Consider the following 26,860-nt stretch of genomic DNA (forward strand, 5'->3'; position numbering starts at 1 on the left):
CCAGCTTTCGTTCATGTTCTCCTGTCATCTCAATGCCATAATGCCACTGGAGAAATCTTTCTAAACAAAGATGCAATCATAGCATTGCTTGGATTGAAGAACTTCTGTGATTCATTTTCGCACATAGACAATCTAAACTCATTTGCATCATGTTTAGAGGACCTTGTCAAAATCTTCCTGAATACGGATTTAACCTGGTGTGGCAAGAAATGAGCAACTCTTTCTTACTCTGCAAGATCTTGCCTTGCACTGCCCGTGCCTATGTGCTTATTTTAAGGATCCTGGGGGACAAGCTGTGCTGGGGACCTTGCATCTGCTCTTATCCCATGTGAATGCCTTGATTCTGTATGTTTTGAAAATAGAGCTATAATTTTATCTAATATATGCTTTTAAGTTTATTTATTTTTGAGAGGAAGGGAAAGCACAAGTTGAAAGCACCAGGAGATCATGACCTGAGCCGAAACCAAGAGTCGGACACCCAACCAGCTGAGCTACCCAGGCACCCCTTTAATCTAATCTTAGAAAGGAAGTATTGTGTGGTCTGTCTCTGCCTGTGGATATCTTCCATTTGTCCTCTGGCTCCACTCTAACCTTTGTCCTCTCAATTCTCTGCTCTGGGAGGCTCACCTGTATGGACTGAATCTATAGAATCTCTTGCCCTCTGTGTCTTATAGTTGGGTTTGGTTAATGGAAAGTGTTGGCAGGAGATAGGAAGAAGGTAGGAGCATGAGATCAGAGTGTTTATTTCCTGGACCCTATCCTGGAAGGATACCACAGGCTGGCTGTGTCCTGTGCTAGTCATTGCCCCTCACCATATGGCCTCTTAAGGTTTTTTTCTGCTCTCTAGATTCAGGTAACTCCTGGGTTGTAACCCCATCCCCACTCAGACCCCTGGTTCCTGCATATCCTTGTGGTTCCTCTACATCTGACTCTGCACTTGTAAATATAAACTCTCTTCAAATGTTCCCAGTTTGATTGTTGTATTTCTTTCTTATTGGGACCCTAACAGTGACCTGAAACACTTAGATTTTTTTAACATCTGTGAAAGATTTCAACGATAAAGAATTAAGCTAAACAGAGATACTTATCACAAAATGTCCATTTTTGTGTTTTCTTCATATCATTTCAAATGCTACCATAAATTTATTGAATATTACATTTAAAAGTAACTTTAGGGGTGCCTGGGTGGCTCAGTCAGTTGAGTGTCTGACTCTTGATTTTTGCTCAGGTCATTATCCCAGGGTTGTGTGATCAAGCCCTGCATTGGACTCTGTGCTGAGCATGGAGCCTGTTTAAGATCTCTCTCTCTCTTTCTCTCTCCCCCTCCCTCCCTCCTCCCTCCCTCCCTCTCCCCCCTCCTCTACTTGCATGCTCTTTCTGTCTCTCAAAAAAATAGGCAAGAAACTGTTTAAAAAAATAACTTTAGAATAAGGATAGTATTCATTTTCTGGTCAAGAAAGGCCATATTTTGTGTGATCCATTGACTGGAAAATTTTCTAGTTCATTGACTAATGAAAATTCATGGGAGAAAATTCATGGGAGTTGGTTTGGGTGGTGGGAAAGACTCCATCTGCGCACAGTTCTCTCTGGTAAGGTCCGTGTGGATAGGTGTGTTAGGAAATTAATGGGAGCAACAGACTCAGAAATCATTGGTTGGCTCAGTGGCTACAGTTTTTACAGCTGGTCTTTAATAGGTCTCAAAAGAATTTTCAAGTAGAAGTAAGAGGCTGTTGACCACAGCTAAGCAGTTCTCTTTTAGAGGCAGGTGTTAATCTTCTTCGGGAGAAGAATTCTCCAGAAAGAACGCAGGTAGGAATGCAAATTCTAGGTAGTTTTCCTCCTCCAGATGGTTTATATATCCTGGGTTCTTTGAATTAGGATAGAATATATAGCACTGAAACTGAAAGGACTTTCAAGTGGACCTTTGCTAGGAGCAGCAAAAAGTCTTTTTTTGTTGTTGTTTTTTATAGTAATAACTCATATTTAGCTCTTACTCTATTATTCATATTATTTTCACCTTCCGTGATTCTGGCCATGAAAACAAACATCAAATTACTAATTCTTCTCTAAAGAGGAGTATATAGTGCTAAGATATGACAGACTAGAGATATCATGAAGCTTCCAGTATTCTTCTTTGCTATTTTTTGCTTGTAGATCCAGCCATATAGATATTTATGTAGCTATCTATATATAGCTTTGCATCCCATAGAAGCATGTGCTTTCCTTTTCCTGAGGAAATCTTCTTTTTGGAAATGGCAATGCAGTAAGCATTTCCTTTGGCATTGTAGAGGGGATGGAAGCCTATGTATTGCAGCAGTGATGTTGGGGTGATATGTAGGCAAGGATATTGGTCACACTTTCCATATGATCAGCAGTGAGGCATTTCATGTGTGTGAAGATTGTGGTATGAGGGGTAAAAAGACAAATCCATTGTGTAGGCAGGGTTTATTGTGCAGGTTTTCTTGTTTTGTACATCCTGAAGTACCAGGGTTGTTGGGATCAGTTCGTTGGGATGTAAGATTAGGAAAGATCCAAGCAGTCTTTTGAATATGTTGTCCTCGAGCTGTGGTTTGTTGTTGTTATTGCATTTCCTATACTTGATCACAGAGAGAAGTGTGTATCATGTTATTTGGAAAGAGTATTTAAAAACAGGCACGGTCTTGGAACCTTGACCTGTTTAACTCACTAATACCCACCTTTTCCACGTCTGTATTCAAGGAGGGAAACATTTTTTTCTACCCTGGACTTGCACAGAAAATATTGGAGATTTGTATGTTTAAGGAATTGATAAATAGACTGTGAGTATATTTAACACGTAAAATTTTAGTTTCTTTTAGCTCTGATTCTGAAGTAATATTAAGGTTGATAAAAATCTGGTAATTCAAGAACTCTGAAAATGGACCTTATTTTTTAGGTTGTTAAATTATAGTAATGATAGAAAGTTAGTACCTTTCTTTAAAAACCATAACCTAGTATTTAATCTGACTGTGCTGTCTCAATGTGTTAGGTCTCAAGCTCTATTTTATAACTATAAAGATCTTTAAAAGAAGGAATAGTCTTGATATTTATTAGAGTCTAAGTAAGATAGTTTCTTTCTAATGTGAAAGTTCTTCATCACGAGGAATGCAAATATGAAATGCATAAACTTGTATATCCTCAAAATACCTTTTAGATGAAGCAGTGTATTTGGAGGAGGGAAAACCACCGTGAGTCAGCTGTCTCTTCAGGTTCTGCTCCAGAACAGTTACTGACTTGTTTAGTGACCTTGACCATCTTGGTCTAACTCCATTTTCATTTTCCCTCTTGACAAATGGGATTTCTTTCTACTAACCTGCTTTCTCTGAACATATTTTGGAAGAAAAATGCTATGAAATACCAATTAACAGTATTTCCTATCTCAGGAGTGAACTTCAATATGAAATGAGAGCACAATTCACTTGTATTTTCTTGACCTTGTAATCCTTAACAAAAAAAAAAATTAAAATATGAATATATTTTAATGAAGTACTCTAGGATAAATGACTGAAAGTTCATTACCATATAAAAGTTATATTCAACATAGATTCTCTTATATATGAAAATGTGGCTTAGCAAGTTGGCAGCTTGAAAATCCTTGCTTTATTAGTTAACAAATGATTCTGCGTTTTATCACATTTATTGTCAATCTCAGGTTTTGGGTGCCTAGGAACTCAAAATTATATGCTCAGCTGACCCTTTAATTAGCTCTCATTCTGTCTTACATGATTTATGGCCTGGCGGCTCACATGTAAAAATGATATATGATTTAATGAAGTGGAAAGGCAGAATAGGTTTGCACCTCCAATTGTTTGATCCTGTGCTCTGGCTGGTAACTGGAGTGTTTCGGGCAAACAAAGCAGCAGTTCTATCCCTTCACTCATTAAGGGGTGGTGGGTGCTTGTGGGGAGGTCCAGTTTGCAATGATTTGTGATTGTTTGCAAATATACTTTTGTTTCATTAGAAAACCCAAGAGCATTGATTCAGGTCATCTTGAAATTGTCTTTTAAAAGAAATATGAGAGAGGCTATTGACTTGAATTCTCTTATTTTGCATTTTTATTTTATTGCTCTAAATGCAAATATCACAGGAGAAGCAATATAGCATTTGATCCATAGGGTTGGGGGGGGGGTAGCACCTTGGGGTCCATTAAGTCCATAAGCATTTAAAGAGTACATTAGGCACTGATCAAGGCCCTGGGTTACAGGAGTGGCCAAGAGAGACAAGGCCCCTCAAGGGAGAACAATTGACAAACCAATAAATAAATGCATAAAGAAAACGTCTGACTTGTGCCTTGGGGTAAGTGCATGAAGAACAACTCTAAACAAGATGCTCTAAGAGAGTGTGTGGAAATAAGGGATTACTCTAGAGCTGCTGGTGTCAGGGAAGGGCACCCTGGCTAAGGCGGGGGGACCCCTGGCCAAGACCTACATAATGGGAAGCCTGCGGTGCACAAGGATCTGGAGGCAGAGCTTCCCAAGCAGAGGGCACCGAATATACTAGTCCAAGGTGAAAGGATTTTGATGCTTATGAGGAATAGAAAAAGGAAAGGAATGAGGAGTAACACATAAGTGCAGGACAGGTAGGCATTGAGAACTGAGGTGCACAGATAATTCAGGGCTTTGAAGACCACGGTAAAGAAGGGACAGTGTGTTCCAACAAGTGCCACATTCCAAAGACCTTTGCTGAGGTTCTTCTAGCTCCCAGGCACACCAGCACCCCACGGGTACTGTGGTGTACCTGTTTATATGCACCCCAGTAGGTTTAGACCCCACCTGAATAACACAGACTCTAGAATTCAGGGGCCAAAACACATATGAAAGTGTCCCATTACCTTGAGTGTCCTCACCCTTCCCCAACAATTTTTTATTTTGAAAAATAGTCAATACACAGGAAAGTTGCAAAAACTGTTCATGTGGAGTCACCAGTTGGTAATAATTTGCTACCTTTGCTTTGTCATTTGATGATTTTGCTAATGATATTAGCATCTACAGATGCATCATTTATAAAGTACATGATTACGACAATTTGGGAAATTTCCATATAGGCTGTATAATAGATAAAAGTATTTCATTGTTAAATTTCCCAGACATGATCAGATAGATGGTGAAGTATTTAAGGAGGAAACGTCATGATGTCTGCAACTAACTTTGAAATGCTTTGGCAAAACAAAACCATCAAATGTCATAAATGATTATATTTAGGTTAAATGTATTTGGCAAGATGCTCCATTGGTGATGTTGCATCCTTCATAGTACATAGTGTCAGGTGTTATATCAGATGTTAATTTGTCCTAATGTTGATATTAAACTTCATCATTTGGTGAAGGTGTATCTGCTAGATTTCTCCCTTGTAAAGGTATCTTTTTCCCTTGGCAATCAATAAATAATCTATGGGGAGATGCCTGGAGACTCTGTGAATATCTTGTTTCCTAATAGACTTTCGCCTAATGATATTAGCATCTACAGATGCATCTTTCCAGAGTCAGTTATGCTGTGGTAGTTGTGAAAATGGTGACTTTCTATTTCTCTTGGTTTTTCTATACTCATTAGTTGGCTTGCTTTTGTAAAGAAAAACTTTCCTCCCCACTGCCCCTTTAAAAAGTCAGTATGGACTCAAGGATTTTTTAAAAAATTCATTATGTTTTCATCCATTCCTTTAATTATACATTTTGATGCTATTATTGGCCCAAATTTGACTAGTGAGAGCCCTTTCAGGATGACAGTTTCAATTCAATTTTTGCGTGCTTTTTCTCCAAGATAGAAAGACGTTTCAGGCTTACTTTGTTATTTTCCCTTCTCCAGACTGGAAATCAGTGATTTCTCCAAAATTTCATGGTTTCTTTTAATGGATCATGATATTCAGAAAACAAGGTCTTCCAACTAGATGTATTTATTGCTACTAAGGGGTCATTGCTTTCAGAATGAGGGTATCACTGCTTCTAGAACCATTTAGTAGATGCAGCTAGTAAATAAATACACACACACACACACACACACACACACACACACACACACGAGTTCTTACTGACATCTGTAATTCTAATCCAACACCACAGCATTCTTTTTTCTCCTTCCCCCTTTATGTATCAGAATCTCCCTTACTCCACAGAGAAAACCTAGGTCTTGACAGCATCAATATATTTATATTTACTCATTTGTAGCTAACAATAAGCCTTCCCCAAATTTTAGAATTGTTACACTCATACTAGTAACAGACAAATTAAATTCAGGATATTTCTGCCCTTCCTTTTATCCTTGAAATATATTTCACTGAGGATATGAATGTCACATGCTATGTTCAAAAATTACCTGTATTTTTTTTCTTCTGTATAGGTATGTTATCTATTTGATAAGCAATTAGGTTTGTTTCTGTTTGAAATTACTTCTAGTTTCCTCCATCCTTTCTTACTTAAATTTTTAGCTTATTAATATGTAAAACATTAGCATGGTTTAAAAGCCCAAACTACATAAAAGGTATATTCATTACTTCCAAGTTTAAAAAATACTGTTAGTCATTTTTAACTTTAAGCTCTAATGAAATAGCAATGTGTGTACTAGCCATTGGTAAATAGGGAAACTTTATCAACATGGCTTAATGGGTATCAATACACTTGTAGAACTTTAAAGGACCGTGCAGATAATATTTCTTCTTGTTTTGATTCTAGCATTAATACTTTCCCCTCTTGATTTTTAACTTTGAGAATTTTATCCTGTTTTTTTAGCAGGATACTACATGCATGCGTGCATGCATGTGTGTGTTTTCCATTGTGTGTTTTTACTGGTTTCTTTTCAAAAAATTTTTTAATGCTTTTTTATTTTTAAGAGAGAGATGGAGAGAGAGACAGAGTGTGAGTGTGGGAGGGGCAGAGAGAGAGGGAGGCCCAGAATCTGAAGCAGGCTCCAGGCTCTGAACTTCCAGCACAGAGCCTGAAGCGGGGCTCGAAATCCCAAAATGCGAGATCATGACCTGAGCTGAAGTTGATCACTCAACTTGCTGAGCCACCCAGGTGCCCCTCACTGGTTTTTTTTAAGTGTCCATCTTCTATAGAGAAGTGTTTCTTAAGGATATTACATCTTACTGTGAGGTCTAGAAATAGTTTCAGAGAAAAACAAAAGATCATTTTATTTATATAATTTTCCTTTGTATTCTCCTGAAACAGTCACAGTAAAGGCACATTTGGGGAAACAGAAGACTAAAAATTGAAAAATGTAGTCAAATATCTGTGTCTATATAAATTAAAATTGCACAAAGCATCTGATTGTTTTTTTTTTTTTCAACGTTTTTATTTATTTTTGGGACAGAGAGAGACAGAGCATGAACGGGGGAGGGGCAGAGAGAGAGAGAGGGAGACACAGGATCAGAAACAGGCTCCAGGCTCCCAGCCATCAGCCCAGAGCCTGACGCGGGGCTCGAACTCACGGACCGCGAGATCGTGACCTGGCTGAAGTCGGACGCTTAACCGACTGTGCCACCCAGGCGCCCCGGGTTGTGCAGACTTTAAAGAAGCCATAAAATGATTTTGAAAGATGTTTTATGTAATGTTGTGTCCTTTTGGCCTAAACCAGAGAAAATCAAAGTGAATAAAATATTTCTTATTGAAGATAACAGCACACTTCTCTTTGCATGGTGCATTTATTCATGCAACAAAAATTAATTGCAGTTATGTCTTGAATATTTTCTCTAAGTATTTCTTACTTTAATTCTTGGATGCTTTGATTATCAGTATGGAATTTTATAGACATTATAAAATGTATAGTTGACAATCTAGGCTGATAATTTAAATAGCCTAAAGAACACACATGCCCTGTCATCTTGCAGATAACAATCATTCAGAAGTGGGTTGGTGGGTTGCTTGGTGTCTGGTTTTATTTTTCTGATTTGGTCTGCTAAGGTGGGGTGGGTAATAAAGGCAGGATGTCCTAGAATAGTGCTTTCCTTTCCTAAAAACTAATAAAATTTTTTTAAAGCTCACAAAACTTCCTTTTGCCCAAATTCCTTTTTTTGAGCGTTTTATGTATATTAACATTTTAAAAAATGCGAATATCAACCCTGGAAGGGTTAAGCCCCCATTCAGCCATTTATTTTGTAGTCTGATTCATTTTAATTTGTTTGCTTTCCTTCCAAATCCTAGAGGAGCTATACTAACAGTGCATTTTTTAAAAGAAGAGGTGAATATTTTGTAGCACATAGGAAACTTCAAGGACCATCGTGGGATGGATGCCTAGTGAAGCAGGGACACAAGGTGGTAGGTAGCAGAGGAGGGCATTGGTAGAAAGAGGGACGTTCCTTTGTAAATCTAGCACAAGGCCAGACTTTTCCTATTTTAAGTTTTGCATAAGGCTTTGGTTATCCAAAATCACCTGAGATCCCAAGTAGAACTCATCTTCCTAATACTAACACAGTTTAATTAATCTGACTGTTCAGCTATTCCAAGACCTGTCTGTGGAAAGAGGCTGTGCCACAGACCTTCAGCCCCACCAGTGATGTTATACTAAAGCAGTCTTGCCTCAATTCAAATGAAATTCTATACCCTGTCATAATTTGTTCCTGCCTTATGACTGAGTTATTTTTCTCTGTCACAAGAATTAATAATCTATAAGGTACCAAATCCATGAATCAGAGAACTGGAAGATACTCAGAGATTTTCTCTGTCACTGTCTTTAAATCCAAGTTCCAAGAGACAGAGGTGGTTGGCACAGGACTGGCAAAGCTGAGATTACAACACTGGTCTTCTGACTCCTGGCCTAGGGCTTGGACCTGCAGCCCGTGTGCCTATTACTTGCTATAACCAAACTGATCTCTCATTTCTCCCTTGGAAGGAGCATTTGAGCAGACTTCTAGGCCATGACAGCATTGGTATCTGCCTGCAAGGCAGTCTACTTCTAGAAAATAAGAGATTGAACTTTCAGTTCATGAAAGCATAGCCAAGTATTTGTAGGTCACAGATAGTTTTTTTTTTTAATACATAAATTAGGGGGTCTTGGGTGGCTCAGTTGGTTAAGCCTCTGACTTCAGACTTCAGCTCAGGTCATGATCTCATGGTTCATGGGTTTAAGCCCCAGGTCAGACTCTGTGCTGATAGCTCAGAGCTTGGAGCCTGCTTTGGATTTCTGTGTCACTCTCCCTCTCCCCCCTCCCCCACTCGCAGTCTGTCTGTCCCTCTCTCAAAAACAAATAATACACATGAAAAAGATTTTTTGAATAAAAAGTAGAAATACATAATTTAGATTATAAGCCCATTTTAACCAATTTTTTTCAAGTGACCTAATCTGATAAAGTTGGAATCCTTGGGAGATGTTCATGTAATTTTATTAGATTTTTACTTTGTAGTAAAATGCAATGTAGCACTATGGTTTAAGATGCATAGTGGGGTCAGTCTGTCCCTTACCATTCACTAGTTAAGTGAATGGGGGAAAAATCCTATTTTCTTATTTGAAAATCAAGGGTAACAATTTTTACCTCATAAATTCATGTGATGATTAAATTAGCAAATATATACAATCTGTAGCATAGTGCACTTTGTAAATGCATAGTAACTGTTATCCATCATTATTATTATCATTATTAGGATTACTAATACTGCCTAGAAAAGGAAGTCTGGATGGACCAGGCATCTTAAGTTTAGGATTCAAGTGCAATTTCTCTTGTTTTCCATTTCATGAGTACTATACTAGATTTTCAAAAATGTTAACTGCCTAAAAATAAAAATCAGTTTATTTAATTTTTTTAGTTGGTAGGCTTTAGTTTTCAGAGCAATTTTAGGTTTATGGAAAATTTGGAGGAGAAAGTACAGAGTTCCCTATATTCCCTACTTCAGTTTCCCTATTGTTAGCATCTTGCATTGGTGTGGTACATTTTTTACAAGTGACGAGCCAATATTGACACATTACTATTAACTAAATTCCATAGTTCACATTGGGGTTTGCTCTTTGTGTTGTACTGTTCTATGAGTTTTGCCAAATGCTTATTGTTATCTACCGTTACAGAATCTCACAGAATACTTTCACTGCCCTAAAAATCCCCTGTGTTCCCCTTAATCATCTCTCTTTCACTTCCCTTTCCTTCCCAACCACTGGAAACCACTGATCTTTTTTATTGTCTTCGTAGTTTTGCCTTTTCCAGAATGTCGTATAGCTGGAATCATATAGTGTGTGGCCTTCTCAGATTGGCTTCTTTCACTTGGCAATATGCATTTAAGATCCCTCCCGCCTTCCCATGTCTTTCTGTGGCTTCATAACTCATTTCTTTTTATTGCTGAATAATATTCCTTTGTCTGGATGTAACACCATTCCTTTATCCATTTACCTATTGAAGGATATCTTGGTTGCTTCCAAGTAGGGGAATTATGAATAAAGCTGTTCTAGGGTCACCTGGCTGGCTCAGTTGATAGATTGTGTGACCCTTGTGGGTTTGAGCCCCATGTTGAGTGTAGAGATTACTTAAGAATAAATCTAAAACCAAAAGCTGTTATAATCGTTTGTGTGCAGGCCTTGACAAAGGTTCTCAGCTCATTTGGGTAAATACCTAGGAGTGTGATTGCTGTCTCATATGGTAAGACTATGTTTAGCTCTGTAAGAAATTGCCTGTCTTCCAAAGTAGCTGTACCATTTTACATTCCTACCAGTAATAAATGAGTGTTCCTGTTGTTCCACATCCTCTGCATTTAATGATGTCAGTGTTTCAGCCATTATAATAGAATTGCAACCATTCTCACAGGTATGTACTAGTATCTCTTTGTGGTTTTCATTTGCATTTTCTTGGTGACCTATGGTATTGAGCATCTTTTCATATGCTTAATTGTCATCTGCCTATCTTCTCTGATGAGGTGTCCTTTCATATCTTTTGCCCTTTTTAAATTAGGTTGTTTCTTTTTTTTACTGTTGGGTTTCGAGAGTTCTTTGTATTTTTTGGACACATGTGCTTTATCAGATTTGTGTTTTGCAAATATTTTCTCCCAGCCTGTGACTTTTCATTCTCTTAACATTGTCTTCACAGAGTAGAAGTTTTTAGTTTCAGTGAAGTTCCACTTATCAAATTTTCTTTTATGGATTATGCTTTTGGTGTTGCAACCAACAAGTTGCAAAAACTTGTTGCCCAATCCAAGGTCTCCAAGATTTTCTCCTATGTTATCTTCTAGAAGTTTTAGTTTTGTGTTTTACATTTATGTCTATAATCCATTTTGAGTTCCTTTTTTAAAAGGTGTAAGATTAGTGTCTAGATTTATTATTTTGCATGGACATTCAGTTATTCATTTAATTTTTCTCTAGTAATTGAATCAACATTCTTGAAGATACTTATGAGAAGATATTTCTTTTTTGTTTTTTTAAAATTGCATCTTGTTAAAATTTTTAAAACTGTTTTTATTGAGAGAGAGAGAGAGAGAGAGAGAGAGAGCACACAAGGGTGGGGGACAGAGAGAGAGGGAGAGACAGAATCCAAGGCAGGCTCTAGGCTCTGAGCTGTCAGCACAGAGCCCAATGTGGCACTCGAACCCAACAACCAAGAGATCATGACCTGAACTGAAGTCAGAGGCTTAACTGACTGAGCCACCCAGGCGCCCCTTTTTCTTTCTTTCTTTCTTTCTTTCTTTGCTTGTTTCTTTTTTTCTTCTTTCCTTTCCTTTCCTTTCCTTTCCTTTCCTTTCCTCCCTTCTCTCTTTCTCTCTTTCTCACTGTACTTAGCTAACAAGCTTTAACATCTGCTGGCATTATTGATCCTAGGAATAAAAACATGAGTTGATCTCTGGAAAGATTTCTAGGCATAGAGCCCTGGCAATCCATTAAACCCATATATTTCAAATCATCGAAGTCTTGTGAAATATTTTCAGAAATACACTTGCCAGTGATTTGGTTACATAGGCCTGTTTGAAAGAAAGGTTTTAAAGTTCTTGAAGTCATCTGTATTTTTCAAACTCTCAAACTTCATGGAAACCAGGAACGATTTCTTCTAGAAATGTTTCCTTTTAGATTCTCTTGGTACATTCTTTTTAGCAGTAATGTAGCCACTCACATTTCTTAATGTTGAAGCAAATTACTTGAAAGACAAAATTTAATAAAGGATTTATTCTTTTAAAAGTTTTACTTAATTAAGCTACAAAGCAGAAATGAGTTTATGTTGTACTTTAAATAAAGAGTTGCCTAGGGGTGCCTGGGTGACTCAGTCAGCGGAGCTTCTGACTTCCGCTCAGGTCATGATCTTGCAATTCACCAGTTCAAGCCCCGCAGCAAGCTCTGTGCTGACAGCTCAGAGCCTGGAGCCTGCTTCGGATTCTGTGTCTCCCTCTCTCTCTCTCTGTTTCTCCCCCGCTTGTTCTCTCTCTCTCTCTCTCTCTCTCTCTCTCTCTCTCTCTCTCTCAAATAAACATAAAAAAAAGCTGCCCAAATAAAAGGCCATTATCCCTAAATGGTATGTGATATGGTGGGCTCATGCTGAAAGAATTGATATACAATTTAGTAAATAATGTTTAAATTTTGGTCTAGATGTTCTTTATAGAATGTATTTTTATGTCTTATGTGGTTTCACACACATCTCTGTCTTATATTTGCTCCCTTTTGAAAGTATCAATGTTACAAACAATAAGTAAATAAGGCAAACCCAGCGGTTCCACAAGTGTGTATACCTATGTCCCCAAGGCACAGAATGTTCATAGCAGCATCATTTGTAATAGCCCCAACTGGAAAATACTCAAATATCAATTTGTAGTAGACTGTGGCCTCAGGGAAGCAGCATTTAATAGGTAGCAGTTAGTAATAGGAGGGTAGGAAATGTGGGAAGTTCTGGTTATAAGTAATGGGTTTAGGGTTAGTTTTTTAAAAAAGAATATTTAATATTATTTAAATGATACTATGAATTATTATTCATCTTTTGCATGTCAAAATTATATATTGGAAATAAATTATTTATATTTACAAAAATATAAAACACTAATTTCCCACTGAGTTGTCATTTCCTTAAAATGCTGTTATGAAATCAGCTATTAATTATTTGGAATAGTGGAAGAGAGATACTTCCTTAAACATCTTTAATGACTTACCATTGTCTACAGGATAGAATTTTAATTTTGGAGGGAAGCATGTAAGGACCACTATGATCTAGACTCTCCTTGGGTCTCTTTTCACCCTTCCCTTCTGATACCTCCTTCAAACCTACAGGTTTTTCCTCTGGTTGTTCCTTGTGCCCTCCTTCTCCCCTACGCTCTCATCATATTTGTGCATTACTGACTCCTATATCCCTGGTACTTAACATGGTATCTGACATATGGTGGTCTGTAGTAAATTGAGGGCATGATGAAGAACTTATCATTCTCTTGTAGTATACTATATCATTTTATCTCCTTAAATAATTATGTCTATTGGATTTTAACATCCTAAAGTTAGGATGAGTTTCTAGTTTGCCTTCTGTCTACTGTCATACTTAGAACACGGTAGGAATTTAATAAGTGTTGGTTAGATAAAGGGTTTGAATGTTTTGAATTGATACATAAACCAGAAGTCAGCTAAATTTGTCTCTCATGTATGTCTAATAAAACTTTAGCTTCAAACTTATCTTTCTTATTACATTATTTATAGGTGCAAGAGCAGTTGCTATTTATTTTAAGCACGTATTTTGTGGGTAGGTGCTAGGCACTGAGAGAAATCTAGGTAAGAATTTTATCCTGGAGAATATATAAGGCAGATGAAAAAAAACCTGACCCATTCATTTTAGATACAGATCCATTGTGTGCATTGTGGAAAATATTTTGCTGCTGACCTCCTACTCCAAGGGAGTGTGCTAAATACCTTAAAGGCACTGCTCAGGAATATTTTTGCTTTTCAGCAGAGCTATCAATAGAGCTCTTTGCTTCATAGAGATGGATGGGGCTGGAGAAAGTGATGCCTGAGTATTTCAACAGGAATGAAATCAGTCATCAAAGTTAGAGCTGAAATGTGTTTTCATTGTGAAGGAGCAACCTCCATCTCAGAAGAAAACTCATGTGCACACCAAAGCCCTTGCTTTTTTGGTTGTTGTTTTATTTGTGTCTTTATAAAATTGTATTAAGAAACCAACCACTAACATCTTTGTGGAAATACTCTTTCCCTTCCTAATGCACTAGAAAAATTTCTCCCTTATTCATTTTAAAATTGAACTCCATTCCTGTTTGACAATTTCAAACCCCAAACTGATAAGTATGAGGGCGGTAGGTACATTCTGGAATAGCTGTTTGCCATACTTCAGTTACTTCTTTATCTATTTATTCTCTTCTACTTTTAGACTCTCATTTTCAGGTCATGAGAAAATGGTTCACAGAGATGATGTAAAATTTAAAAAGGAGGATTTCCCCAAATTTAGTCTCACTGAAGCCTGCGTAGCTGAGGAAGGAGATGGCATCAGGATACTGACAGTGAATTCTAGAATCCTGAGAGGAAGAGGATGACAGTGAAAGAGAAGAGGGTTGGGGCTGAAAGATGGTGAAAGCCATGAGTTAACGGGGGGGGGGGGGGGGCAAGGAGGTGATGCCACATCCTTACTTTAACCCTTCATGTCCTTGAAAATGGTACTGAATCTCTGTTTAATGGCGAAGCGAGATTTGACAATAGCGTAATGAAATAGCAAAAGGCAGAAAGTCCAATCCAGAAAGGTTTGATGAGTCCTCTTGTGGAAACTTTGGTTTTAAAACATTATTTCGGCTTAACTGATAATGTATAGGGGCAGCTAACTAATCTGAGCTTTAAAATAAACTCTGAAGTGATTTAGAGAATGGGAAATTAGATGCTTTTTAAGCTTAGCTTTATTCTTTTAGAATTATGGGGTAGTTTATTTTGTTAATCTCTATAGAAGAAAAAGAACTAAAGAACTGTTTTTGTAATAACATATTTTAGGCTATCAAAACAGTGCTTTAACCACAGCTCAAAACCTCTGAATACTTACTTTTATACTAAATTTAGAGTGAGTGAATTTAAAATTTATTTTAATTTCTGTCACTTAAAAATTTAAAAAAAATGGAAATGAATAGATAGCCATCAGAGACTGGACTGGCTTTGCTTCTGTAAATGAGGGATTAGGATTTGTCTGTTCTATAAAGGACACCCCGCATTTAGATTAGACATAATCTGATTGTATTGCAATACAAAGGCCATTCAAGTCAGCTCAGTGTCCAGGGTCTGTAAACACCATATGACCACTGATTGGTCCAGGGAAGAGTATTAACAGAAAGATAATGATGAGTTTTAATCCATATCCCTAAAGCACAACAGCTGTGGCTTTAAATGAGTTTTCTTTCAGACTTTAGAGGCAATGCTTTATTTCTTACAACATGAAAAATTGAATTATCCTTTTTTCTCATTCAAAGAGTATACCTGTTTAACATTATTTTTATTTGATTAGGTAGTTTCTTGTCTCAAAAATTTTTTAGAGAATAAAATAGATGTTTGGTATTTATTTAAAATTAGACTGACCATGTAATTTATTGTACAAAGCAGGACTCTCTTGAGGGTGAAAGTATTAATAGTTACTGGGGATAAAAGGCATAAACCAGGACTCTTCTGGATAAACCAGTATGTATGGCTACCCTATTTAAAAGCCATATTTTAACTTTTATTTTTTTCCTCCAATAAAATTATAAAATCACAGTTAAATTATTGGAGAACTAAAGTTCCAAGTGTGGTTCAAAATGTGTGGTGCTTTAGGAGTGAAAGAACAATAATTTAAAAAGCATAATATGGGTCTGTGGTCACAATGAGTTTTTTAAATGACAAATTTGTTTAAATCCGATTTCCAAATTTTATTTCCTTTGTAACTTCTGATTCCCAAATGTATCCACTTTGTATAGCAAGCATGTATTCAGCATTTATTCTCCATATGTTTGTGTTCTACTAATATTATCATTCATATTGCACGTGCTATATAGAAAATGTTATGATATTTTGGGACAATTGTAAGGGACATTGTAAGGAATAGAAAGTACAGAAGAATTACAATATGATAAATGTCAAAGATTTAGTTTTGTAGTCACAATTTTCTGGATTGATTCTCAAGCATCCCTTCTCTTTTCCAAATACAGTGTCCCAAATGTCCTAACCATGAAGTTTGGGTAACACTGACCTCTCCTGCAGCCCCAAAGGGCCCTGATTGGTGTAAGCAATCCATGTTTCCCATCCCCTCAGCCACAATGATTTTTTTAGTGATGGTCCCGTGGAACGGATGTGTACAACTAGACTGGATACTGGTGTTTTAATTCAGCTACTGGGGAAACAGACTATTACTTTCCTACTGAAAGTAATTGAAGCTGTATCTTTAGGAGATACTACAGATCATCTGAAGATCAACACACGTCCTGGGGTGAATACAACATGTAAAGTCAGAGGGTTGCTATAAAGATAGTCTTGGTGGCATTGTTCAGCTGCTGGATCAAGCCAAATCCTGTCATTGGAGTTTTTGGTTGCATGAACCAATAACTTTTATTGCTCAAGCCTTTGTGTTACAGTTTCAGTTACTATAACCAAAGACTTCCTAACTAATACATGATTTACTAATAATTGCGAACCATTTGATTTGCAAATATTTGAGAACCAGTATTTGAGAAGAGGACTGGCATGCTCTTTCTATAATTGGTACAAGAAGGCCTTCAAGTCTGGGTGTTGGATTAGGGAAGTAGAGACGGGATGAATGGTAAAGATGTGAGAAAAACTATTCAAATCAGGATGCTTCTGCACAAAGAGAAACCATGGGAACAAAGAGAAAAGAGTGCTAAGGAAATTGTTTCAGACACACTTGATAGTGAACCAAATTTTGACAAAAAGCTAATACGTTGTTAAAAAAGAATGCAGCTTTGTGGTCTTGGGTGGCCTGGGAGGGAAGGGTGGATATAAAACAAACCTTGCCTAGTTGTAGCAAGCATCTTCGTCTCTTCATCCATAATTAAAATTCACTTGTTTGTGAGACTTACTTGCACTGCAGCTATGTAATTGACCATAGCACTTCTACTCAATATTTTATGGTAACTGAAGAATTTGATGTGTAGGGACAAGATCCAGGCAGAAGAGTAGGTCTCACTATTGTTACCTCAACTACTTTATCTCCTGTATAGAATCAAGGTCGGCAAATCGGAATATTCCTTTGGCTAGGACTTCATGACCAGTCTAAAGTCATCTTTTGATTCATTATGAATTCTGAGCTCTTGAACACTAGAAATTTGTATTGTTTTTTTTAAATATCCTTTCCTGGGGCACCTGGGTGGCTCAGTTGGTTAAGCGTCCGACTTCGGCTCAGGTCATGATCCCATGGCCCGTGAGTTCGAGCCCCACGTCGGACTCTGTGCTGACAGCTCAGAGCCTGGAGCCTACTTTGGATTCTGTCTCCCTCTCTCTCTGACCCTCCCCCGTTCTTGCTTTGTCTGTCTCTATCTCAAAAATAAATTAAAAAATAAAAATAAAAAAAAAATCCTTTCCTGGGGCGCCTGGGTGGCTCAGTCGGTTGAGCATCCGATTTCTGCTTGGGTCATGGTCTTGTGGTTTGTGGGTCCAAGCCCCGCGTTGGGCTCTGTGCTGATGGCTTGGAGACTGGAGCCTGCTTCGGATTCTGTGTCTTCTTCTCTCGCTGCCCTTCTCATGCCCATGTTCATGCTCTATCTCTCAGTGTGTTTCAATAAATAATAAACGTTGAAAAAGTAAAATAAAATATCCTTTTCAAATGGAGAGAACCCATCCATAGAGGAAATTTTCCTTACACAGGCTGAAACCTGCTTTTTTCCCTGACAACTCCCGAGTTTTATAATCACTAATAGAACTTTAATAGCTTCATAGCCCTTTTTTCAGCAAATTTTTACAAAAGTCCAAGCCTGGTATCATGCCTTATATGTAATTGGTGGTTTATTCCCCATAAGCCTAGAGTTTCTGTTTTCATGTGTTCATTTGTGTGTGTTAGAAAATAATTTTTAGAATGGAAAGGTATTTGAATGACTTAATTTTTTAAGTCTTGATGATCTGGGGTCTTTGGCCTTCCACTTCTGGGGGAGATGTCTAGATTTACTCTGCCCTGTCTTTATGAGTAAATGGTATTCACATGCTAGCCTCAATTACAGATTAAAGTTCAAATGTCTAGGGAAGTTAGATTCAGTGTATGGAGATAACATTCAGAACTCAAATGTCCTTTATGGCTTAGGAATGGCACCTTCCATGAAGGCAGGACTCAACCAAACCCTCTTGACAATTAAGGTTTATGTTTCTGCTGCTGCTGATAATTAGGATTATAGTGAGTTGGACAGAATATTAAAGTTTTCATCATTATTACCTTCATGCTATTTTTGAGCTTTAAAGTACTTTACTAAAATAAAGTGGTTTTACATGTTAGTCTATTGCCTTTAGTTAGAAGCTAGTTTTGAGTAAACTGATGTACTAAGTTCCATTAGTTTAATAACTATAAACTATGGAATGGCCATACTTGGAAAATGTATGCTTCATAGGAGTGACAGGAAATCCTCTTTGAAGAAGAGGTGTAAGAAACTTGGAGAAGAACAGAATCCTATTAACTTACTCGTTTCCACTGTCCTTCATACATCATGTGCTCAGTAGACTTTTATTTAACTTATTACCTCAGTAGAATATATAGTTTAGAAATCTATTGTGTAGATTTTCTTTCATGAATAATCAAGAATTTTAATTACTTAATAAGAATTCTATAGGCTTCTTTGGAGGTGACCACAATGTGTATGTTGCCGTTACTTTTTTTTTTTAACAGGAAACCTTGTGTTATTCAGCAGAACATGGTGAATTTCAAGTATTTATCACTAATGAATTATCTCAGTTTTGTCTCCTAGATATGATAGAAGCACTATTTTTTTCCTGCAACCTGTTTTGTGACTCCAGTCAGATTAATAAATTATGAACTATACCATTTCATTACGGTAGTAAGAATTAAGAAAAGATGTTTTCCTTGGGGACTTCTGCTTGGAATATATCTTTAGTTACATTCTGTAAGAACTATAGTCAAGGCTGAACTGGGAATTCTAGTTTATCTGGCACATACCAAGAGGGGAGAACAGTGTCATTGAGTCTGGCTTGGGTAAAATATGTCTGAAAAAAATGGCTAGATAAGGAATGACATCTTAAAATGGCCTCTTATTTTGATCTCTGTCAGAGGTCTGAAGAATCGCATGTGAAACTATGAAGTATTCTCATGAAAAGTAGAAATCATTTAATAAGAGTTTGTTTTTTTTCCATGTGTGGTTTTTAAGCTAAGGAGTAAAAAATGTAAGAATAACTAAACTCTGTGTTGGAGGCCTTACTGATTTTCTCAGCAGCTCCTTCCCTGTCTCCAAACTCCTGAACTTTCCTTTTCTTCCTTTGTTGGAGGAAACCCAAAAGTCTAACAGGATATTTTAAATGATTAACATGAGCATTTCTGCTATTAAGTGGTTTTAAAGAATTTAAATCATGAGGATCTTCTTAATTGCCCCCAAATGACTCAGTTTATGATTATTACTTAAAACGTGGTGTAGCTGGGTGGAAAGAGGAGGAGGGAGTGGCAGCGAGAGAGAGAATGGGCTGTGCTCTGACAGTAGGGAGTGTGCCTCCACTTACCAGTTGCAGAGCCATGCAAGGACTTCCTGAAACGATTAACAGTCTTTCCTTCAATAAGTACTTTGGGTATAAAAAGGGGAGAAAAAAGAGCTTTGTAGAAAACTTTTGCAAAAAGTTCCTTTGAAATCCTTTATTAGTTTGATAGGACTGAAAAGGACAAATAGGAAATTTGGCAGTTGTTTCTAGGATTGAAACAGAAAAGGCACAGGGTGATACATTGGGATTTTCAATAGCCGATAATATTTTCTTAAAGATACTTTTAATTTTAGAGAGAGTGTGCATGTGAGCAGGGGAGAGGGACAGAATGAAAGAGAGAGAGAATCTTAACCCTGGGATCATGACCTGAGCTGAAATTGAGAGTCAGATGCTCAACTGGCTGAGCCACCCAGGCACCTCTCAATAGCTAATAATATTATTAAGCTTTCACAAATCTCTTTTCGAGACTTAGAATATTTACAGGAAAAAGGAAACATTCTTCCCAGGTCAAAGATAACATAAAATACAACTGTAAACCTTTAAGAAAGTAATTAAAGAAGAAAATTGCATATCAAAGTTATGCCTTGCAGCCGAAAGCATATTTATAGATAAATTCATAACCCTAAGATAGCTTATTACTTAAAAATAAAACTTGAAAATAAATGAGTAGAACATTCAACTCTATATATTTGGGAGGAAAAAAAATCCTGAAACAGAATAACAATGAACTGAATTTAAGCAGTAAGGATAGATTAATAATAGGAACAAAACACAGAATTTAATGTTAGAAAATGGAAAAACAATAGAATTGATGAATCTAAGACCAGTTAAAATGAGCGAAATAAACATTTGGTAATTGGAATAAAAAAAGGGAGGGGCGCCTGGGTGGCTCAGTTGGTTAAGCATCTGACTTGGGCTCAGGTCATGATCTCACGGTTTGTGGGTTCGAGCCCTGCATCAGGCTCTGTGCTGACAGTTCAGAGCCTGGAGCCTGCTTCAGATTCTGTGTCTCCCTCTCTCTCTGCCCCCCTCCCCCCCCACCACTCATGCTCTGTCTCTCTCTCTCTGTCTCAAAAATAAATAAACATTAAAAAAAATAAGAAAAAAAGGGAGACAAAACCACAAAGAAACACATTTAAGAATGAGAAAAAGACTGTGGCCACAGTCAGAAGAGATTAAAAGTTATGCCATGCCCTGTGTAACTTCATGCAGATGTATTTGAAAATCTTGACGAAATCCGCATGTTAATCCTCATTAGCAAAACTAAAGCCACTTGAAACTAGAAAAGAGATTTCTTCAGTAACTATTATATAAAAGGATCCAGCTTTTATTTATTTTTTTTAAAAGCTCTTATAGCTCAAGAATACACATCAGTGGGATATATATATATATTTTTTAATATGAAGCATTTTATTTTATTTTATTTTTTCAACGTTTATTTATTTTTGGGACAGAGAGAGACAGAGCATGAACGGGGGAGGGGCAGAGAGAGAGGGAGACACAGAATCGGAAACAGGCTCCAGGCTCTGAGCCATCAGCCCAGAGCCCGACGCGGGGCTCAAACTCACGGACCGCGAGATCGTGACCTGGCTGAAGTCGGACGCTTAACCGACTGCGCCACCCAGGCGCCCCTCAGTGGGATATTTTAATTGTTACATATAAACATACCTACACACACACACCCAGATACCCTCACACACATTCACATATGTATACATATATACACACTCCTAGGGCATTTGGAAACTCTGGAAACATTTTCAATAGTATGGCACTTAATTATAAAAATACTCCCAGTACGTTTTTCTTTAACATCTAGACACCTTTTCAGGGGACGTACCTGAGGCAATCTAATTATTAATCTGTAAAAAGTACTATCCATATTCCACAGAGTGTCCAGAAAGTCTGTAAACTCAAGCAAAATGGTATATTAATAGAATGTCAGCACTTGTGGCTGCTGTTGACTGAAGTGTACCTATTCCCCATTTCTCAGGAAGAAGAGGCCAAAATTATTTTTTTAGAGTCTGAGCATCTCACATTTTACTCCTTTCTCTAAGGGTAAAACTAAAACTCTTTGGAGTTTTATTCTCTAGGGGAACATTAAATTGGGCTGCCCAAGAGGAAATGAGGTGTTGAAACTTGAAAGAGGCAGAAGGGTCCACATAAAATTATGGGTTATGAAACAGTAGAGTGGCAGGACTGCCCCCATCCCCCACTCCCAAAGAGGATCTTGGAGGTGGTAGGACCCATGAGAGATAGATGGATGAAATGGGAGAGGAGGAGGTAGGGTCACGAGTGAGACCACTGTGTTCTAGGCCCATAAAGATTCCAGGATCTGCCACTGATGGAGAGGGAGAAGTGGGGCCACCTACCTTAAACCTGTCCTTGGGTTTTAGACACCAGCATCTCAGTGGTGACCACAACAGACCAAAAGCCATAGCTCGTCCTCTAGTTTGCTGAATTTCTTGGTGCTCCTGTAAGACCAGGGTAGGAAGGAGTGTGAATAACAAATATTGTTAGTCAGAAGCTTTTATTTGATTTAGAAAAATAAAGAAAGGTGACATTAGATGGTGAAGCAAATTTTTATTTGTGTGTGTGTGTATATTTACAAATGTGCATATATTTATGTGCACATGTCTATGAGATGCTGTCAGAAAACACACTGAAATATTAGCCGAGTTCTAAAAAGAAGCCTGTCTTTGTTACTTTCTATCTGATGAAAAGGCTTTTAGAACTGGAACTTTGGGGAACAGCAGATCCCCTGGATGAGTTTGATGTTCTTCCAGGTTTACCTTGGGGTTTCTAAGAATCTGATGAGCGTTATTAAGGCCAGCATTGAAGATGAGAACATTTTTATCCTTTCCACTGACCTGTATGTGGTACATCTCCTCTCAGTCAGCTCTGGAGAGTAAAGCTGAGTGAACTGACCTGAAGTGTGTTATGGGAATCAAAATACAGTTATAATCTAGTATATTATAGCAGTGCTTCATGGTACTTAGTTTTAAAAGTTGAAGCATTTCTGGCAAGGGTGTATTTTATGTTTTATGTATAACACTAACATACTAGCAAATGATTTAATCATGACCATTCAGAAATTATTTGTTAAACCCTAATTTAAAATAAACTGATGTTTAACCAAGAGACATTAATCAATTGTAATACTGATTTAAAGAGTGTTTTATTGAAAGAAAAATTAGTTCAGGGGCGCCTGGGTGGCGCAGTCGGTTAAGCGTCCGACTTCAGCCAGGTCACGATCTCGTGGTCCGCGAGTTCAAGCCCCGCGTCAGGCTCTGGGCTGATGGCTCAGAGCCTGGAGCCTGTTTCCGATTCTGTGTCTCCCTCTCTCTCTGCCCCTCCCCCGTTCATGCTCTGTCTCTCTCTGTCCCCAAAATAAATAAACGTTGAAAAAAAAATTAAAAAAAAAAAAAAGAAAGAAAAATTAGTTCATTATGTCAGGTTATTTTAAACTGAAAGAAAATAGCATTCTGCTAACTTATAAAGTGGTAATGTTGAAATTTTTTAATGTTTATTCATATTTGAGAGAGAGACATAGAGCATGAACAGGGAAAGGGGAAAGAGGGGAAACAGAGAATCTGAAGCAGGCTCCAGGCTCTGAACTGTCAGCACAGAGCCCGACGCGGGGCTTGAACCCACCAACTGTGAGATCATGACCTGAACCGAAGTTGGTTGCTTAACTGACTGAGACACCCAGGTGCTCCAAAAGTGGTAATCCTTAAATCAGCTGAATTCTACATGCCCTGTAGCTAAATCATTTTAGAATATTTTCACACCTAATTTCTATTGAGTTTAATTAAGACATTTTGAGGTAACTACTCTTATGTAGGAATGGCAAATTTTAGTGAAACTGTCTTTGCTTTCATAATTTTTAAGTAAACATTCCAATTACACCCAGTATGCAGGAAAATGAAAAGACTCTCTAGTTCTTCCTACTGGTTACATGAACACACACACACATTCACAATCACACTCATTCAGTCTGCCACACACTTAACACAACCCTCTCCTTCATGCCCATAAACATCTGTTTGCTCAAGCACAAATACATACATGCACACACATTCTCTCGCTCTGGTGGACACACATACACTCTCCATTTTACTCAGGTCAGAACACGTACACACACACACACACACACACACACGCGAACCCATTTAGGCTAACATACTCACATAAGCCTGTTCAAATTTGCACACTCAAATGCTTGTGCGTGCGTACACACACACAAACACACACACTCAGTAATGCTTACACATACTGTGTGTTAAACTCTCGCTTTTTCTCCTCACTGTTTTGTAGCTAACTTCTGACTTTTCTGTCTTTGGTTTATACATTTCTCTTGATCTTTGATTTAGAAGTGGGTGACTCTGATCAATTATTTCATATCATTACCTTTGGGATGAGATTGATGATTTTGATACTGGCTCATTTTTATTATTTGCATGTTGTTTAAGAGAAAGAACTTCATAAACTTATTTTGCTTTCATATGCCAAAGCAAGTGTTGAAGAGAAGATTATGTAAGTAGATGAGAAAATTGCCTTTCACACATATTTGTTGAGTCAACAGGGTCAGATGAGAAGTTGGCAAAGGATGTATCATGGAATAAAGAGAAACGACTCTATTTTGTCACATTGCAGATAGATGTTCTTTCTGTGTGACGTGCCATGTTTTATTACTTGCTTTCTTTGATTATGATAATTTACTAATTAAGAAGTAACATGTGACAGAATAGTAATAAAACTTAGTGTTTTGATAGAGGACTGAATAAAAAAGGTGGGCAATTGACTTGCCTTTTGAAATTGAGAGCTCTCTGTTTTTGAGTGTATAAGGACAGATATCATTGTTCTGCCTTCCACAGAGTGGGAAATGCCCACCATTCTCCACAGTAAAATCATCATTTTTGCGTGTTAAAGATTGGAGGCACCATCTGGGACACATTGTATGTTCATGTTTCTTCAAGAGACTCTGGAAATCGTACTTTTGGGATTTGGAAATCCTCTCTGAGAAGGACTTCCTTTTTAGAGGCTGACAGAGATGGACTCCTGAGTAAATCTGGGGAAAGAGTTCTCCAAAAAGAAGGAGGAGCAAGTGCAAATGCCCTGAAGCTGAGAAGGCAGAAAGATGCTTGGATGTTGAATTAAAGGGAGAAACTTGGAGGACTCAAAGTCAGACACTGCGGGGCAGCAGACCATTTGGGCTTTAGGGTCTTCGTAAAGAACTTGGCTTTTACTCTGAGTGAAATGGGAAGTCATGGTAGAGCTATGAGCAGAGGGGTGATGTGATGGGACTTAGGCTTTTTATCGAATCCCTCTGGTTGCTGTGGGGAGAATAGACTGTGGGGAATGAGAGATGAGGGATATGGCCCCTTGGGGGACTAAGATGCTCCAGGCGAGAGATATTGTGGCTTGAACTAGAATGGAAGCGTTGAGAAGTGATCAGATCAGGTGTATTTAAAAAATAGAATAGATAGGATTTGCAGCTCTACTAGGAGAGGGCAAGAAGATGGGGGACCTGTTAGTGATGACTCCTAGGTGTTTAGCCTGAACAACTAGCTGAATGGAGTTTTCATTTAGTTAAATAGGTAAGTAATTTGGGGATGAGGAGTAGTCTGAGTTTTGCTTGTGGACAATTCAATGGACATTTAAGTAGAGTAGGCAGTTGTATATGAGTTTGAAGTTCAGGTGGAAGATTAAGGTGACCAGACTGTAGGGGCACCTGGGTGGCTTAGGTGATTGAGCATCCAGCTGTTGATTTTGGCTCAGGTCATGATCTCATGGTTTGTGAGTTTGAGTGCCATGTCGGGCTCCTGGCTGACAGCACAGAGCCTGCTTGGGATTCTCTCTCTCCCTCTCTCTGCCCCTCCCTTGAGCATGTACACACTCCCCCACCCCCAAATAAATAAATAAACTTAAAAAAAAAAAAGATGGCCAGACCGTAGTGTGTGTGTGTGTGTGTGTGTGTGTGTGTGTGTGTGTATGTGTATAATATACCTGTAAGTTGTCATGTACAAAAGATATTTCAAGCCTGTATGGAATCACCTTGTGAATGAATGAGTACATTGAAGAGGCAGAAAGACTTAGGCTTGGCTCACTTTAACATTTATAGTCACATAAATGAAGGGGTGCCCACCAAGGAGTCTGTGGAAGGTTAACCAGTACAGTAGGAAAAGTACCAAAGGAGCATAGTGTCCTAGAAGCAAATGAATATAATTTTTAAGAATGAGGAATTCCTAAGTGTCGTAGAATAATAAAGTAAAATTATAATAATAACATGAAAAGTGTGAATTGACTGCTGGATTTGCAAATATGGAGGGCTTTAGTGACCTGGTTAAAGGCTTAATGGTGTCAAATGAATAAAAAAAATCTGAATCAAGTGATTGATCAAGATATGGCAGGGATATGGTAATAAAATTGTTCTTTGACAAACAAGATGGTAACTGCACTGTTTCCCAGAATTAAATGATTTCATGGTCTCAATATGTATTCAGGAAAACAGAAATACCAGGACAGTTCTTTTCACTATATTTAATTGGCTCCCTCTCCCATTCCCCTTTCATAAACCTTACTGTTCCTCTCAGATTCCCGACCACCCTCCGCCCATTTAAGTGTCAGCTTGTGAGCTTGTTTCTTGCTTGATTAGATAGTAAGAGGGAACATTTGCGAGCTCCATGAATGTTCTGTCTCCATTCTCTGCTTACAAATCTACCTGTATTTGCCCTTATTGAGTACTTCTTCCTTAAAAGTATCAAAGGAAAAATATTCCTCCTAAACAAGTCTCTCCACCTGTTCTTTTGATGCCCCTTCCTCTCAGGATCCTTGTAGTCTCCCCATCCTCCTGTTAAGCCTTTATCCTGCCCCATTATTGCTTCTTACAGCTCATAAATATGTTTGTTCATAGTTTTCCCATCTTAAAAATACTGGCCATTCTTAAATTTATATTCCCATCTGGCTAGATAAAAACAATAGAGACATGTTGTGAACTATTTTGGAAATAAGGAAATGAAGAAAATAACAATCACTCATAATCTCACTTCTCAGAGATGATCGTTACGTGTATTTACATTCAATTTTTTTCTACGTGCATTCTTACTCATTTGGATCCAACCATGTATAGACTTTCAAAATCTTTCTTTTTTTTTGACTAACATTATATTGTAAGATTTTGCACATTCCATTAAACAGTTTTGGAACAGTTGTAAATAGAGCATTTAGTGCTGTCATCATGCTACAATTTATATACTTGTGATTTTATTGGACTTTTACCTAATTTCTATTTTTGATATAAATAAAAC

At 37.7% G+C, this 26,860-nt stretch overlaps 1 protein-coding gene across 1 annotated transcript in view; it reads left to right on the forward strand.

The window, feature by feature from the left end:
* The window catches only part of ZNF385B (zinc finger protein 385B), a 413,030-nt gene that overhangs the window by 20,832 nt on the left and 365,338 nt on the right, over positions 1–26,860 (forward strand). The gene's annotated exons all lie outside the window — the stretch shown is intronic.

Source organism: Prionailurus viverrinus, chromosome C1, assembly GCF_022837055.1.
Source record: "Prionailurus viverrinus isolate Anna chromosome C1, UM_Priviv_1.0, whole genome shotgun sequence".
NCBI lineage: Eukaryota > Metazoa > Chordata > Mammalia > Carnivora > Felidae > Prionailurus > Prionailurus viverrinus.